Genomic DNA, 16,389 nt, shown 5'->3' on the forward strand with positions numbered 1-16,389 from the left:
CGGCCTCCACAGAGTTCCAGGGAAGTGGAAAAGAGGATTAGCAAAGTTATTCTGGGTAAGAGCAAAACTCCAGGGTGGTCATTATGGGGGACTTTAGCTTCCCCAACATTGACTGGGAATGCTATAACGCTAGCACGCTGGATGGATCAGTTTTTGACCAGTGTGTACAGGAGGGTTTCCTGACACAGTATGTCGAAGGGCCGACAAGAGGGGAGGCCACATTGGATCTGGTGCTTGGTAATGAACCAGACCAAGTGTTTGATACAGTTTTAGGTGCACAATTTGGAGAGAGTGACCATAATTCAGATGCTTTTAGATTTGCAATGGAAATGGACAGATACATGCCACAGGGCAAGAGTTATCAATGGGGCAAGGACAATTATAATGCAATTAGGCAGGAATTAGGATGCATAGGATGGGGTAGCAACAAGCAGGGGATGGAGACAATGAAAATGTGGAGCTGGCTTAAGGAACAGATGTAGTGGTTCTGTTCGCTGAGCTGACAGCTGTTGTGTTGCAGACGTTTTGTCCCCTGTCTAGGTGACATCCTCAGTGCTTGGGAGCCTCCTGTGAAGCGCTTCTGTGATCTTTCCTCCGGCATTTATAGTGGTTTGAATCTGCCACTTCCGGTTGTCAGTTCCAGCTGTCTGTTGCAGTGGTCGGTATATTGGGTACAGGAATGTGCTTATCGATTGAATCTGTGGATGAGTGCTATGCCTCTAGGAATTTCCTGGCTGTTCTCTGTTTGGCTTGTCCTATAATAGTCGTGTTGTCCCAGTCAAATTTATGTTGTTTGTCATCTGCGTGTATAGCTACTAAGGATAGCTGGTCGTATCGTTTCGTGGCTAGTTGGTGTTCATGGATGCTGATGTCTTCCTGTTTGTCCTATGTAATGTTTTGTGCAGTCCTTGCATTTGCCAAAACGGATACCCGCGTAATTTCTTCAGCAGATGCCTAAGGGAAGTACAACCAAACGAGGACATGCCGCAACCCAAAGGACAAGCCACACATATGTCAAGAGCATTTCCGAACTGACAGCCAGACTGCTGCGACCACTAGGACTCATAACAGCACACAAACCAACAGCCACTCTCAAACAACAACTCAACAGGACAAAGGACCCGATACCCAGCATGAGCAAAACCAACGTAGTGTACAAAATCCCATGCAAGGACTACACAAAACGCTACATAGGACAAACAGGAAGACAGCCAACGATCCGCATATTTCACCCGTGATCCTGTGCAGATATGAATATTCTCTATAAACTCACTGATAACGTGGGCAGCACGGTGGCACAGTGGTTTGGGCGGCACGGTGGCACAGTGGTTAGCACTGCTGCCTCACAGCGCCTGAGACCCGGGTTCAGGCGACTGACTGTGTGGAGTTTGCACGTTCTCCCCGTGTCTGCGTGGGTTTCCTCCGGGTGCTCCGGTTTCCTCCCGCAGTCCAAAGATGTGCGGGCCAGGTGAATTGGCCATGCTAAATTGTCCGTAGTGTTAGGTAAGGGGTAAATGTAGGGTATGTGTGGGTTGCGCTTCGGCGGGTCGGTGTGGACTTGTTGGGCCGAAGGGCCTGTTTCTACACTGTAAGTAATCTAATCTAATCTAATCTAATAACCTCAGACGCACGCGCAGTTTCGTACCTATGTGGCGCATGCGCAGTTCCACACTGATCGGGACAGGGAGAGACATGGAGCTGCTTTCCCCGGCAGCGGCTGCGATCGGCTTCAGAGAGCGGCGCTCAGAGCCGTTGTGTGGGAGCCTCGCTGGGAGAAAGGAGCGGAGAGAATTCACAAGGCCTGGATACAGGTAAAGAAACCGAAAGACACTCTCGGCTCGGGGAAGGAGGTGGCGGTCTCTGTTGTGGAAGCGGCCCAGTGTCACGGCATTAGTTTGAGGGAAGAGGGAGCTCGGGCCTCGGGGCCGCCATCTTGAGAAGGTCACGGTTCAGGAAGGCGGGGCTATCGGGGTCTGTAGACCAATCAGCGGAAAGGGAAGACCCATTGTTATTGATTAATTCCATGAACACAGCGTCACTGGGCGGTCCCTTAGGAATATCTTCTCTCAGTTCTGCTGTGATGTTTCACCCAATCAGAACCAGCAGATCTCCTCCTCTCTCAGCTCCCCTTCTGTCCTTCCTGCAGCATCTGTCCCCTGGGGCATTGAGCTGTCTGTCCTGTCCCTCCCTCAGCTGTTGTTCTGTCATTCCTGTGATATCCCAGTCCCATCTTAGATTACTTCACTAAAGACAGGAATGCACCCGAGGGATTTCTCTTAACATCAGCAATTGTTTTATACTCACTTACAGTTTTTTAATTGCATCTTTTTTGAAGAGTTCAATTCACATTAATTCATGTGCAATGGTTTCTGGATAAATTGCCTCACAATAATGGCACTAGGCCATCGCTTCATCTGCTCACAGGTTGCGCATCCCATTGTAGCATGAATCAAAACCATTTCTTCCTGCACAATTGTTTGATCCTGTACTCTGGTGATATCACGCAGTATCTCTCCATGTGAGATCCCTCATTATGTGGGACTAATTGCTGCCGATGCCAGCGTCTCTCTCTCTTACTGCTACTCCAGCTCCTGTGCCAACAGAATTCTCCGAGGAGATGAGGAAACACAGGCCAGGAATGGAGACTGGGATTTTCCAGATCTCTGTGGGGCTCAGTGCCATTCTACATGTGTAACCCTCAAAGCATCAGTCTAATTTCCCATTCTGCCTATTTCTCTGTCTTCTACAGGTACTCAGGGAGTTCATGACTCAAGAAACTTGCCAACTGCTGGTTGGAAAGATGATTGTTCAGCCAGAGAGATAACGGTCAGGAGGTCGGGAGCCTTCAATAAATCCTGCCGCCAGGTAAGATCATTCCAGTGCGCAGAGCAGAGAGCAATGAGAGAGCTCCAAACATCAGCTAAGAAGACATGACATATATATAGTGTTGCAGGCAGAGTACAGTACAGACACACTAAAGGCGCAATCACCACCTTTACTTTAAGTTTTGTTGTACTGAGACAGCATCAGGAGTTCCCATTTTTCAATTCAGGCATGTGCTGTCTTGATGAGCACCAGGACAACAGAAGGGAATGCAGGCCTGCAATGAGAGAGTGGTAATGCTGCCTGGGATCTTTCTGTTCCCTATTCCTTCTTCAACACTGTATCTATGGCTTGTTTTTTGGACCAGTGTCTTCAATCATTCTAATTCCTATCACACTTCCTACCTCGATCATCTCCTCCCCCTCACCAATTATTTCACATATTTGAAACCTTCAGTCCAGATGACCATCCGTATCACTGTAACTTGCTTCAGTCTCTCCAACATGTCTTGTCTCGATAGTCTCCTCCTCCAACAACTGGAGATATAGGGTTTGTTTCTGTGCTGCATGACTCTTCGGCTGAGGTTTCTGAAATGGAATGAGTCACATTTGTCTGTGTTTGGCCCATATCCCTTCAAATCTTCTCCTCTCCATGTACCTGCCTAAGTGACTTTTCCATGTTGTAATTGTACTTGCTTTTACCATTTCCTCTGGCAGTCCATTCTGTTTATGCACCATCCTCTGTGGCTAATGTTGCCCCTCAGCTCCCTCTTTAAATCCTTGCTCTCTCACCTCACGTTTATGCCTCTAGCTTTGGATTCCCCTACACTTGGCTATTCACCTTATTTAGGCCCTACATGGTTTCATAAACCTTTATAACGTCACCCCGTGACCTCCTCTGCCCAAGAGAAATATTGATGACAATGTTACCAATATCTCCAACTCATGTACTCAATGCTCTGACCAATGAAGACAAGCGTGCCCAAATGCCGCTTTCCCCTTCCTGTCCCCCTGTGATGTCAGTCCAAGAAACAATGTAACTGCACCCCTTGGGCCCTCTCTGTCCAAGACCCGACCATTAACTGTATTAGTCCTCCTTGGTTTGTCTGAACTGAATCCAACACCTGAATGCAACTCCATCTTCCATTCCTTAGCCCGCTGGCCCAGTTGATTAACATTTCCTTCAATAACTATATTCCCTGCCCACTCTTCCACTAATCTTGGTTTTCGCAAACATACTAATCGGGACAACTATATTTTCACTCAAACAACAGCCCTCTGCCACCCCCTCTGTCTCCCACTGTCATCCCATTGTGTATGCCAATGTTGACAGAGGATATGGGGAGAGAGATAGACTCTATTGTATGGGCTACAGAAGGGAATCGTGGAGGACTACAGATCCCTCCCCTTGAAATAAATTTAAAAAGGAAAGGGGACATTGTCTGTGAGCGACAATGTCCCATTTCCATAGAGGGTAAACGAGGACTGCAGCCAGTAATTGAGGGACTGATTAGAGATAGCTTATTGGAGCCATGCATGTCTCCTTATAGTACCACAACTCTACCTATGCGGAAATCTGATGGAACTTATCGATTGTTGCAGGATTTGAGAACATTAAATCGGATAGTACAGGTCAGACATCCAGTGTTGCCAAACCCCTATACGTTATTGAGTAAGATAACTCATGACCACAAATGGTTTCGTGCGATAGATTTAAAGGATGCCTTTTGGGCTTGTCCCTTGGGGGAGGAAAGTACGAATTTGTTCACCTTTGAATGGGAAGACCCGAAGACAGGACAGAAACAGCAATACTGGTGGACTGTTACCCCCCAGGGGGGTTTACAGAATCCCCAATTTATTGGGACAGATGTTGAACAAAATGATGATGCGAGAGATTATGGTTGTCCTTCACCAAGGCCGTCATTGGGGAGTACAAGCAATGTATGATTTAGTTCTTAGGGAATATGGATGTAAAGGAACATATATAATTGCTAACAAATATGTGAGGGATGTACAGTCTGCAGGAAGGTAAATTAAAAAGTCTTGAGAAAACAGACCCCGGGAGGAAGAGACCCAGGATTGAGACCCTTCCTGAGTATACAAGTAGATTATACTGAGTTTCCCAGGGTAGGGAGACTAAAATATATGTTGGTCATAGTAGATAATTTATCCGGATGTTTTGAGGCATACCCCCTAGCTACTGCCACTGCGAGTGGGGTATCTGAAACAATATTGGAGCACATCATTCCCCGATATGGGCTAGTACACCGTATAGATTCTGACCAAGGAACTCATTTTACCTCGAAAGTGTGACAGGGGATAATGAAAGGGTTGGGAATCTCCTGGGAATTCCATACTTCACGGCAGCTGCAATCACCAGGAAGGGTTGAGAAAATGAACCAAACACTCAAACGACAGCTCTCCAAATTGATAATAGAAACCAGACTCCCTTGGACCAAAAGTTTACCTATAGCTCTTTTGCGAGTACGAACAGCCCCAAGGAAAGATTTGGGACTATCCCCATATGAAATCTTATTTGGATTACCTTGTCCGGGAACGAATGGAGAATTGCTAATTCCTGAAACTAAAGATTTGTTCTTAAAGAAGTATATACTGGGCTTGTCCTCCTCTTTGTCTTTCTTCAGGAAACAAGGTTTATTGGCACAGACTCCACCCCTTGAATTCACCATTCATCCCATCCAGCCGGGAGATTGGGTCTTAGTAAAATCATAGGCAGAGACTAAATTGCAGCCGGACTGGGAAGGGCCGTACCAGGCTCTTCTAATGACTGAAACAGCAATAAGGACGGCGGAGAAAGGCTGGACTCACTACACTCGGATCAAAGGGACAGTGGACCCTCCAGTTGACGAAGAAGTCTGGACAGCCGAATCAACACAAGACCCGCTGAAACTCAGACTAAATAGATTTTCAGTAACTGATTATATAGTGGTGACGCGAGGGCGAGGATTATTTCTGTAGGATTGTATATTAAGTCTTTTTGTGCTTCAGCATGATGTTTAAATTCCTGGGAATGCTTAGAGTTATGATTTTAGCCCTCTTACTATTGGGATTTTGTCAAATATCCTTTTCATTTGTATTATTCATGGTTCCTGAGTCTGATCATCCACAAGTAATAGACGCTGATGCATGCAGCTTAGTAAATTGAGGGGATGTAGATAATCAGAGAGAGTACCGCAGTTTAGAGACACATCTTAAGTCCTATGGAGATGACCTTGGGGATGGTACTTGGTATAATAGTCTCGTTACAGTACACCGGACCCCCTTCCAACCAGCTCGATTAAAAAGTGTAACCCAATATACCTGACAATAAAGAAAACCACATGGCACGAAGCAATTTTGGGCGGGGGCACCTATGAGATACAATTAAATGAAACATTTGGAATAGAAATGAAAGCACATGGGAAACATTTCGTGGGCTGTTGTTTTCGAATTACCGTAGGAAAGTGAAAACGGGGGGAATTACTGGATAATGAGATACAACCTTTCACACCTCCCACTGATCCTAAAGTAGTAAAAATCATAGAGATAAAGGACTTGAAACAGACTATCGAAATACAAAATGGGTACGGGGATGCAAATGCCTTGGTTGAATGGGTAAACTATACTGCAAAAAGTCTGAACAAAATCAATTGCTATGTATGTGCCTCCGGTAGGCCAGTGGCCCAGGTGGTTCCCTTTCCGCTCGGCTGGAAGCGAGACAGGCAGGGCATGAAATGTATGATAGTACAGTATCAGGATGAGACTGCATGGAATGATAGGAATTGTGCCGCCTATCTCTGATGTTCCCTCCCTTGGAGAAGAAAGATTCAAAAGCCCCACACACCCCCGACATTTTCCGCTGCAGTTGGAAATCACACGTCGTGTGTGCGTAGACGAGGTACAAGTCGGTCTAGAGATTTGGGGGAACTGAAATTGTGTACAGAGATTAAAAATGTTCCCGAAACGGAGGAAGGAGGGAACTACTCAGCACTAAAGGTTCCCCGAGCGGATCTGTGTTGGTACTGTGGAGAGAAAATATTAAAACACACCCTACCTCCAGATTGGGAAGGGAAATGTGCGATTGTACAATTGGCAATTCCATTTACTCTGGCGTTTGAGAAGGGAAAGATTGTAGGGAAAAAGGGAAGGGGTAAGAGACACTTCTTTCGATGACAGGATTTATCTCGATTCGGGAGGACTCCCTCGGGGGGTACCTGATGAGTTCAAGGCTCGTAACCAGATTGCAGCAGGCTCTGAGTCAGCTCTCTTTTGGTGGGTAACAATTAATAAAAATGTAGATTGGATAAATTACATTTTCTATAACCAACAGAGATTTATAAATTATTCAAGGGATGCGGTTAAAGGAATATTGGAACAAACAGAATGGCCCTTGATATGATTTTAGCAGAAAAAGGGTGTATGTGTGATGTTAGGAGGAAGCTGTTGTATCTTTATTCCGAATAACACTGCACCAGATGGTTCAATTAATCTGGCCTTAAGGGGATTGACTACCTCAGCAGAGGAACTGGCTGAAAATTTAGGAGTAGACACATCTCTCTTGGGATGGCTTGAATCCTGGTTTGGAAGATTGAAGGGGGTGGTACTTTCCATCCTTACTTCCCTGATAGTTGTAGTCAGGGTATTGGTAGCAATGTTGTATCATACCCTGTATACGAGGGCTCCCCCAAAGACTGATTGAGACAGCCTTAATGAAACAGATGATCTTCAAAGGAACTCAGACAAATGAACTTTATCAACTAAATATCGAGGAGATGAGTGAGACCAAGATGAATGAAATTTCCGGAATGTTGCTTGCGAATTTCGGGGGCGATGCTTACAAAACAAAATGCAGAAGATACCAAATGGTAAAGAAAGATAAAGAGAAAATTTGTGGGTTATAGTAAATGTATGTTGCTTCTGCAATTCTAATTCATTATATAAAAAAAAACTGAACTCACATCAGTGTGTAATTGTTTCAGCCAGGAGCTGAGTCAACAAGAATGGGGGCTATGTGGAGGAAATGCATAATTGTTTTTTTTGTATTATCTAAAAATGTCTGCAAGTAAGAAAAGGGACTACACAACAATGGTAACCCCAATTAAAAGGGCTTCGTGATATGATGCTGTGAAGACAGGCCTGTATAAACAATAGGTATAAACATCTGTTTCCCACTTTTACAGAAACACAGGAACAAACCACAATTAAACGAGTATTAATGATAAGATGCTGAGAGGGGCGGCACAGATGGAAGGAGTAAATAATGGTTAGGGAAGGATGTGCCCACAGCAGGATGAGGTCAAATGGCCTTGAGAACAGGAATGAACATTTTTTTTTCACAGACAAGACCGGATAAGGCACGAGATAAACAGGAGTAATGGGTACCGGTCTTAGGGAAGTGGGGAATGTAAACGGGGAGGAAGGGGGGGTGGGGGAGCAATGAAATAAGAAAAAAATGTAGGAACCAAATTATATAAATATCGAGTATTTGTTGAATGCAGTGTGTTTTGTCCCTGCCTTGTGGACATCACACCCACTTGCAAGTGTGAAATAAAGAGCACTACTGATTCAGATCTTGTCTCGGATCGAAATTATTGCAATGAGTGAGGTTTGTTTCTCACAATAGCCAACATCCAGTGAGCAGAATAAATGCAAGTGAATGAGACCTGCTGGCTCAAACTCCAGGAATTCCCTCCCGAATGCATTGTAGGTCCACCCCTGCAGCAGTTCAAGGAGGCAACTCGCCACCAAAACCAGCTCCCAAGCAGCTACGGACAGGCAACAATACTGGGCCCAGTCAGGAATACTCAAACGCTGCAAATGAATGAAACTAAGGTGATCACCCGGGGAGTTCCATCTAACTTCCAGTCCCTGTGGGTATATCCAGGCATTATTCACCATGATCGTACCCATCTGTTGCAGCCTGCAATCGTAACCACCAGTATCCCGAGATATATCAAGGTGAGGGCGGTTACGACCACAGCTTGATGTGAGAGGAGCCGAATTCGTTAATGACAGGCGGTGGGAATGCCGTGGTCTGACGTATTCCTTCACATTTACGTAATTGTGGTCATCATGATAACACATCCAAATACCTTTTTAAATATAATTCCGATACTTTCGACTTCAAAGATCCCCATCCTAACTTTGTCACTTGGGATAATTGTAATCCATCGCACCAAGTCCAGTGCCACACCGAAAGTATCCTTGCAGCTGTCATTAACCGAGCCCTTGTTGAGGGCTGACAGTGAGACGTGTTAGTGTGGGTGTTCTCCTGGAACAAATATTTCCGCTGTTTGTCACTAATCCGGAATGGGACTTTTCTCGAACATTGAGGACCGCTGCCTTCATTTCGTCATGGATGTCCCTCCCTCAGTGTTGTCCCTCAGGGAGGGCTGAATGGCCTGGTGGACAAAGTCACATGGTGATTAATTTAGTTTGTTTGTCAGCATCCAGTCCGTGTATGACAGAATGTCGGTCTGTCTCATCCAAAAATGTATCTGGGTTTGAGATAGGATCTGAGTGGCCTTTGTGGTGCTGCCCACCAGCTGGGTGGCTGGAATGGCAGTTGTGTATGGAGTAAGACCATCAGCTGTCTGACACTGTGTAACCAGAGGTTCCTGGAATCTGGGTCCGTCTGTGGGTCAGCGCTGGGGGCAAAAGGTGCAGTTACCGGGGCGAAAGGCAGTGGGAGTCCCCATCTGTGGGAGGGTGTGAATGTGTCAGTGTGGAGCCGGTCGTGATCTCCCTGGGGAGGTAGAACGCCAAAGGTACACATTATCCCATTCTGTGAGGAGACCTGGTTCCCCCGGGATTGTATTTGCTCCTGGCACCTCCTACTAGGGCCTGATATGTGTTGCTCTGTGTTGCAGGTGTACAGGACCCATGCTGCTGCTTGGAGCTCATACACTGTCCTTCCAGATTGTCAATGTAACCCGAGGCTGCCTCCCCATCCCCAGAGGACCCCCCCCCCCCTCACTGGAATGCGTTCTTCCCATGGAGTAGTCCCATGTGGGTGAGATTTTCCTGCAACCTTCTGTCCTGCTCATTGTGTAGGAGACCTAGCTCTGTCAAAGCCTGTAGGTTTCCTTGGGGTGACTGGATCCCAGCTGCCTTATGCCAGCGGAGTCCTCCAGGCTATCGGAAGTGGAGTGAGCTTTCCAGCCTGCTTCCCCGTTCTCTTTGGGCATCTCACCACATCTGTACCAGGAATCCTTCACTGCAAGGCCAGGCTGGCTTCCTGCCCAATTCTGCAGGACTGTTTCACTTTTGTACCGGCTCATGTTCGTGTTGCTTTGCCTGCTTCTGTATTATGTGACTCCTGGGAATATTCATAGAGTCATAGAGTTCCACAGCATGGAGACAGGCTCAAACTGGTCCATCCACACTAACCCCGTTTCCCTGCACTTGACCCATATCCTTCCAGTACGTTCCTCTCCCTGTATTTGCCTAAGTGCCTTTTAAATGTTATTAAATGTATACTCCTTGACCACTTCCGCCGTAGTTCATTCCGTATGGGCAAAAGCGTTGTCTCCCAATCTTTTAATCTTTTAATCCCCTTTTAATCTTTCCCCTTTCACCTTAAACTGATGCCCTTTTGTCTTCGATTCCCCAAGCCTTGTATAAAGACTGAGTGCATTCACCCTATCCATGCCTCCCATGATCTTATACACCTCTATAAGGTCACCCCTCAGTCTCCTACACACTAAAGAAAATGTCCTAGCTTGTCCAACCTCTTTCTATAACCGTCGAGTTGAGTTCTGGCAATATCCTTGTAAGTTTCTTCTGCACTCTTTCCAGTTGAATAACATCCTTTGTATAGCAAGGTGGGCAAATTGAACACAATATTCCAAGTGCGGCCACACTAACATCCTGCACAACTACAACATAACTTCCCAAATTCGATATTTCATGCCCTGACTGATGAAGGGCCCAGTGTGCCAAAGGCCTTCTTCACTGCCCTGTCTCCCTGTGACTCCACTCTCAAAGAACCGTGCTCCTGGAATCCAAGGTCCCTCTGTTCCACTACACTCCTTCAGGCCCTACCATTCACCATGAAACCCCTGTCTTGATTTGACTTTCCAAAATGCAAGATCTCGCCCTTGTTTATATTAAACTCCATTTGCCATTTCTCAGCCCAATTCCCTAGCTGATCAAGTCCCTGTTGCAATTGCTGAGAACCTTCCTCACTTATTTTAGTGTAATCTGCAAACTTACTAATCATGCCTTAAACATCCTCATCCAAATCATTGATCTAGATAACAAACAGTAATGGGCCTAGCACTGACCATCTCAGTGGCACAATGGCTCGGTGGTTAACACTGCTGCCTTACAGCATTGTGGATCTGGGGTCAATTCCAATCTCATATGATGGTCTGTGTGGGTTAGATCCTGTTAGGGTTAGATTTCCTACAGTATGGAAACAGACCATTTGGCCCAACAAGCCTACACCTACCTGCCGAATAGTAACCCACCCAGAGCCATTCTCCCTACCCAATATTTACCTTGGACGAATGCACCTAGCACTATGAACAGTTTAGCCTGACCAATTCATCTGGCCTGCACAGCATATTTTTGGATTGTGGGAGGAAACCGGAGTACCCAGAGGAAACCCACCCAGACACAGAAAGAATGTGTAAACTCCACACAGACAGTCATCTGAGGCTGGGGTCGGACCCAGGTCCCTGGCGCTGTGATGCAGCAGTGCCAACCACTGAACCACCATGTCACACCAACTGAGTTTGTATGTTCTCCCCATGTCTGCGTGGGTTTCCTCTGGGTGTTCCAGTCTCCTCTCACAATCCAAAGATGTGCATGTCAGGTAAATTGGTCATGCTCAATTGCCTATAGTGTTCATGGATGTGTAAGGAAGTTGCGTTAGTCAGTGGTAAACGTAGAGTAACAGGGTACAAGAATGGGTTTGGGTGGAATAATCTTCAGAGGGCCAGTGGACTTGCTGTGCCGAAGGGGCTGTTCCACAGGGGAGGGTTTCTATGATTCTATGACCACTGAGGCACACCACTAGTCACAGGACTCCAGTCTGACTATTATCCACTGCTTCCTACCATTAAGCCAATTGTGTATAAAGTTTACCAACGCCCCCTGTATTCCATGCGATCAAACCTTCCGGAGTGGAGTGGTGAGTGCAGAGATTTGTAGGTATCACTAAGGAAGGGGGAGATTGCAGTGCTGGGTAGGGATCAGTCAGGAAGGGGTGAATTTAGTGTGTGGTAGCGATCAGTCAGGGAGGGGGTGAGTGCAGTATTGGGTAGGGATCAGTCAGGGAGGGGGAGATTGCAGTGTTGTGTAGGGATCAGTCAGGGAGGGGGAGATTGCGGTGTTGTTTAGGGATCAGTCAGGGAGATGGAGATTGCAGTGTTGAGTAGGGATCAGTCAGAGAGTGGGTGATTAATGTGTTGGATGGGATCAGTCAGGGAGGGGGAGATTGCAGTGTTGCGTATGGATCAGTCAGGGAGGGGGAAATTGCAGTGTTGTTTAGGGATCAGTAAGGCTGAGGGAGATTGCAGTGTTGTTTAGGGATCAGTCAGGGAGCGGGAGATTGCAGAGTTGGGTAGGGAACTGTCAAGGAGGGGAGATTGCACTGTTGTTTAGGGAGCAGTCGGGGGGAGATTGCAGTGTTGGGTACGGATCAGCCAGGGAGGGTATGAGTGCAGTGTTGGGTAGGGATCAGTCAGGGGGGAGATATGCAGTGTTGGGTAGGGATCAGTCATGGAGGGTGTGAGTGCAGTGTTGAGTAGGGATCAATCTGGGAGTGGGTGAGTGCAGTGTTGGGTAGGGATCATTTAGGGAGGGGGAGATTGCAATGTTGTGTAGGGATCAGTCCGGCAGGGGGAGAATGCAGTGTTGGGAAGGGATCAGTCGGGGGGAGATATGCAGTGTTGGATAGGGATCAGTCAGGGAGTGGGAGATTGCAGTGTTGGGTAAGGATTAGTCAGGGAGGGGGAGATTGCAATGTTGTGCGGTGATCAGTCAGGGAGGGGGAAATTGCAGTGCTGGGTAGGGATCAGTCAGGGAGGGGGAGATTGCAGTGTTGGATCGGGATCAGTCAGAGAGGGGTTGATTGCAGTGTTGGGTAAGGATCAGTGAGGGCAGGGGTGAATGCAGTGTTGTGTAGGGATCAGTCAGGGAGGGGGTGAGTGCAGTGTTTGGTAGGGATCAGGCCGGGAGGGGGTGATTGCAGTGTTTGGTAGGGATAGATTGGAAATCAGGAGGGCAAAAAGTGGACATGTGATTGCTTTGTTAATTAGGGTTAAGGAGAATCCAAAAAGCTTTTACAAATACATAAAGGCCAAAGGGTCACTGGGGAGAGAATTTGGCCCCTCAAAGATCAACACAGCCTGCACGTGGAGATGCAGGAGTTTGGGAAAATACTGAACAAGTATTTCCTGTAGAGAAGGACATGGAAGATATAGAATAGAATTACGGCTTGGGAAATAGCATTGGGAAATAGACGATGTCATCTTGCAAAATATCCACATTACAGAGGAGGAGGTTCTGGATCTCTTGAAACGCATAAAGGTGGATAAATCCACAGGACCTTATCAAGTATACTCTCGATCTCTGTGGGATGCTAGAGAAATGATTGCTGTGCCCCGTGCTGAAATATTTGTATCATCGATAGACACAGGTGAGGTGCCAGAAGACTGGAGGTTGGCTAACGTGGTGCCACTGTTGAAGAAGAGTGGTAAGGACAAGCCAGGGAACGACACACTAGTTCGTCTGACGTCAGTCTTGGGCACGTTAAAATACGGATACATGAGGGAAAGGAATTACATGTGTTTAGAAAGGCATTGTCTAATTGGGGATAGGCAGCATTGCTTTGTGCGTGGGAAATCATGTTTCAAGATGTTTAGTTTTTTGAAGAAGCAACAAAAGGATTGATGAGAGCAGAGGGGTAGATGTGATTGATATGAACTTCACTAAGGTATTCGAAATGTTTCCACATGGGAGATTGGAGTGCAAGGATAGATCTCATGGAATACAGGGAAAACCCGCCATTTGGATACAGAACTGGCACGAAGGTAGAAGACAGAGGGTGGTTGTGGAGGGTGCTTTTTTCAGACTGGAGACCTGTGACCAGTGGAGTGCCACAAGGATCGGTGCAGCGTAAACTTCTTTCCAGTAATTATATAAATGATTTAAATGTGAACATAGCAGGTATAGTTCGTAAGTTTGCAGATGACACCAAAATTGGAGGTGTAGTGGACAGTGAAGAATGTTACTTCACATTACAGCAGGATCGTGAACTGATGGGCCAATGGGCTGAGGAGTGGCAGATTGCGCCTCATTTATATAAATGGTAGTGCTGCATTTTGGAAAAGCAACTCTTCGCAGGACTGATACACTTAATGTTAAGTTCCCAGGAAGTGTTTCTGAACAAAGAAACCTCGGCATGCAGGTTCATTGTTCCTTGAAAGGAGAATTGTAGGTCGATAGGATAGTGAAGGAGTTTGGTATGCTTGCGTTTATTGACCAGTGCATTGAGTAGAGGAGATGGGAGGTCATGTTGTGGCAACACAGGACTTTGGATGAGCCAGTTCTGGAATATTGCGTGCAATTCCTTTCTCTCTCTCAGCCCCTACTCACTCCCAGTCTCTCTCACCCTGATCTCACTCACACCCCGCTCTCTCACACCCCTCTCTATCCCACCCTGATCTCTCTCACACCCCTCTCTCTCTCTCACCCTCTCTTTCGCAGCCCCCCTCTCTCTCTCCCTCTCTATCTCACATACCTCTCTCTCACATCCTCTCTCTCTCCTAACCAGCTCTCTCAACTCTCTCTCTCTCGCACCCTCTCTCTCAGGCCCTTTCGTTCAGCTCCTCTCTCTGTCTCAACCCCCTCTCTCTCACACACCTCTCTCTCAAACCACCACTCTCTCTCACCCCTCTCTCTCTTACCCATCTCTCTCACACTGCTTCACTCTCTCACCCTCTCTCTCCCACCCCTCTCTCTCTTAACCCTCTTTCTCTCACACACACATCTTTTTCACCTCCATGTCTCTCACCCCTCTCTCTTACCCCCCTCTCTCTAACCCCTCTCTATATCTCACACCCCTCTGTCTTACACACATGTCTCTCCAACCCCTTCTCTCTCACCCCTTCTCTCTCAGGCCCCCTCTCTCTCACCCCCTCTCTCCTTCAGCCCTCTCACTCTTACCCCTCTCTCTCTCTCACACCCTCTCTCTCACACACTCTCTCTCTCACCCCCACTCTCACCCTATCTCCCTCAGGCCCTCTCACTCTCACCCCCCTTACACCTCTCTCTCACACCGCTTCTCTCTTTCTCACCCCCCCACCCTCTCTATGTCACATACCTCTCTCTCACATCCTCTCTCTCTCTCTCACCGTCTCTCTCCCCTCACCCTCTCTCTCTCACCCCTTCTCTCTCACCCCTTCTCTGTCAGGCCTTCTCTCTCTCACCCCCTCTATGCTTCACCACCTCTCTCTCTTACCTCTCTCTGTCTTACCTCTCTCTCACTCCCACTCTCTCTCCCCGTCCCTCTCTCAGCCTGTGTCTCTGTCACCCTGTCTCTTTCTAACCCACTCTCTCTTCCAACCCATCTCTCCCTCACCCCTCTCTCTCCCTCACCCCACTCTCTCTCACCCCTCTCTCTTAACCATCGTCTCTCTCACCCTCTCTCTCTTACCCCTCTCTCTCAACTCTCTCTCATCCTCTTTCTCTCACTCCCACTCTTTCACCCTCTGTCTCTCTCAGCCTGTCTCTCTCAGCCCCCGTCTCATTCACACCCACTCTCTCTTCGACACCGATCTCTCTCACACCCCGTCTCTACCTCACCCCCCCTCTCTCTCTCTCATCCCTCTCTCACCCTCTCTATCTCATATCACCCTCTTTCTCACATCCCCCCTCTCATATCCCCCTCTCTCTCTCACCCTCTCTCTCTCACCCTCTCTCTCATCCCTCTCTCTCTTACCCTCTCTCTTACCCCTCTCTCCCACACCACTTCTCTCTCACACCCTCTCTCTCACCCTCTCTTTTGCAGCCCCACTCTCTCTCAGCCCCTCTCTCTCCCCAGTCTCTCCCAGCCTGTCTCTCTTTCTCTCACAGCTCTCCTTCTCAACCTCTCTCTCTCACCCTCTCTCTCTCACCCCTCTCTTACTGTCACCCCCCTCTCCCCTCTCTCTCACACCTCTCTCTCTCACCCACTCTCTCTCACCTACTCTCTCTCACACACCTCTCTCTCACCCTCTCTCTCTTACCCCTCTCTTGCTGTCACCCCCCTATCCCCTCTCTCTCACACACTCTCTCTCACCCAATCTCTCTCTCACTGGTCTCTCTCTTACCCGTCTCTCTTTCTCTCACAGCTCTCCCTCTCAACCTCTCGCTCTCACCCCTTCTTTCTCATCCTCTCTTTTGCAGCCCCACTCTCTCTCACCCCCTCTCTCTTCCCAGTCTCTCCTACCCCAGTCTCTCTCAATCCCTCACTCTCTCTCACACCTCTCTCTCACCCCCTCTCTCTCACCCCCACTCTCACCCAATCTCACTCAGGCCTTCTCTCTCTCTCTCACCACCTCTCTCTCTTAACCCTCTC

The 16,389-nt window shown here is 47.6% G+C and overlaps 1 long non-coding RNA gene across 1 annotated transcript in view; it reads left to right on the top strand.

Annotated features, from left to right (window-relative positions):
- Nucleotides 1-2,830: 2,830 nt before the first annotated feature.
- The window catches only part of LOC132815941 (uncharacterized), a 119,642-nt gene continuing 106,083 nt past the window's right edge, over nucleotides 2,831-16,389 (top strand). The window contains exon 1 of the long non-coding RNA XR_009644721.1: nucleotides 2,831-2,865. This is a non-coding gene — a long non-coding RNA (uncharacterized LOC132815941). The remainder of the gene's footprint in view (nucleotides 2,866-16,389) is intronic.

This window comes from Hemiscyllium ocellatum, chromosome 5 (assembly GCF_020745735.1).
Source record: "Hemiscyllium ocellatum isolate sHemOce1 chromosome 5, sHemOce1.pat.X.cur, whole genome shotgun sequence".
NCBI classification, from domain to species: Eukaryota; Metazoa; Chordata; class Chondrichthyes; order Orectolobiformes; family Hemiscylliidae; genus Hemiscyllium; species Hemiscyllium ocellatum.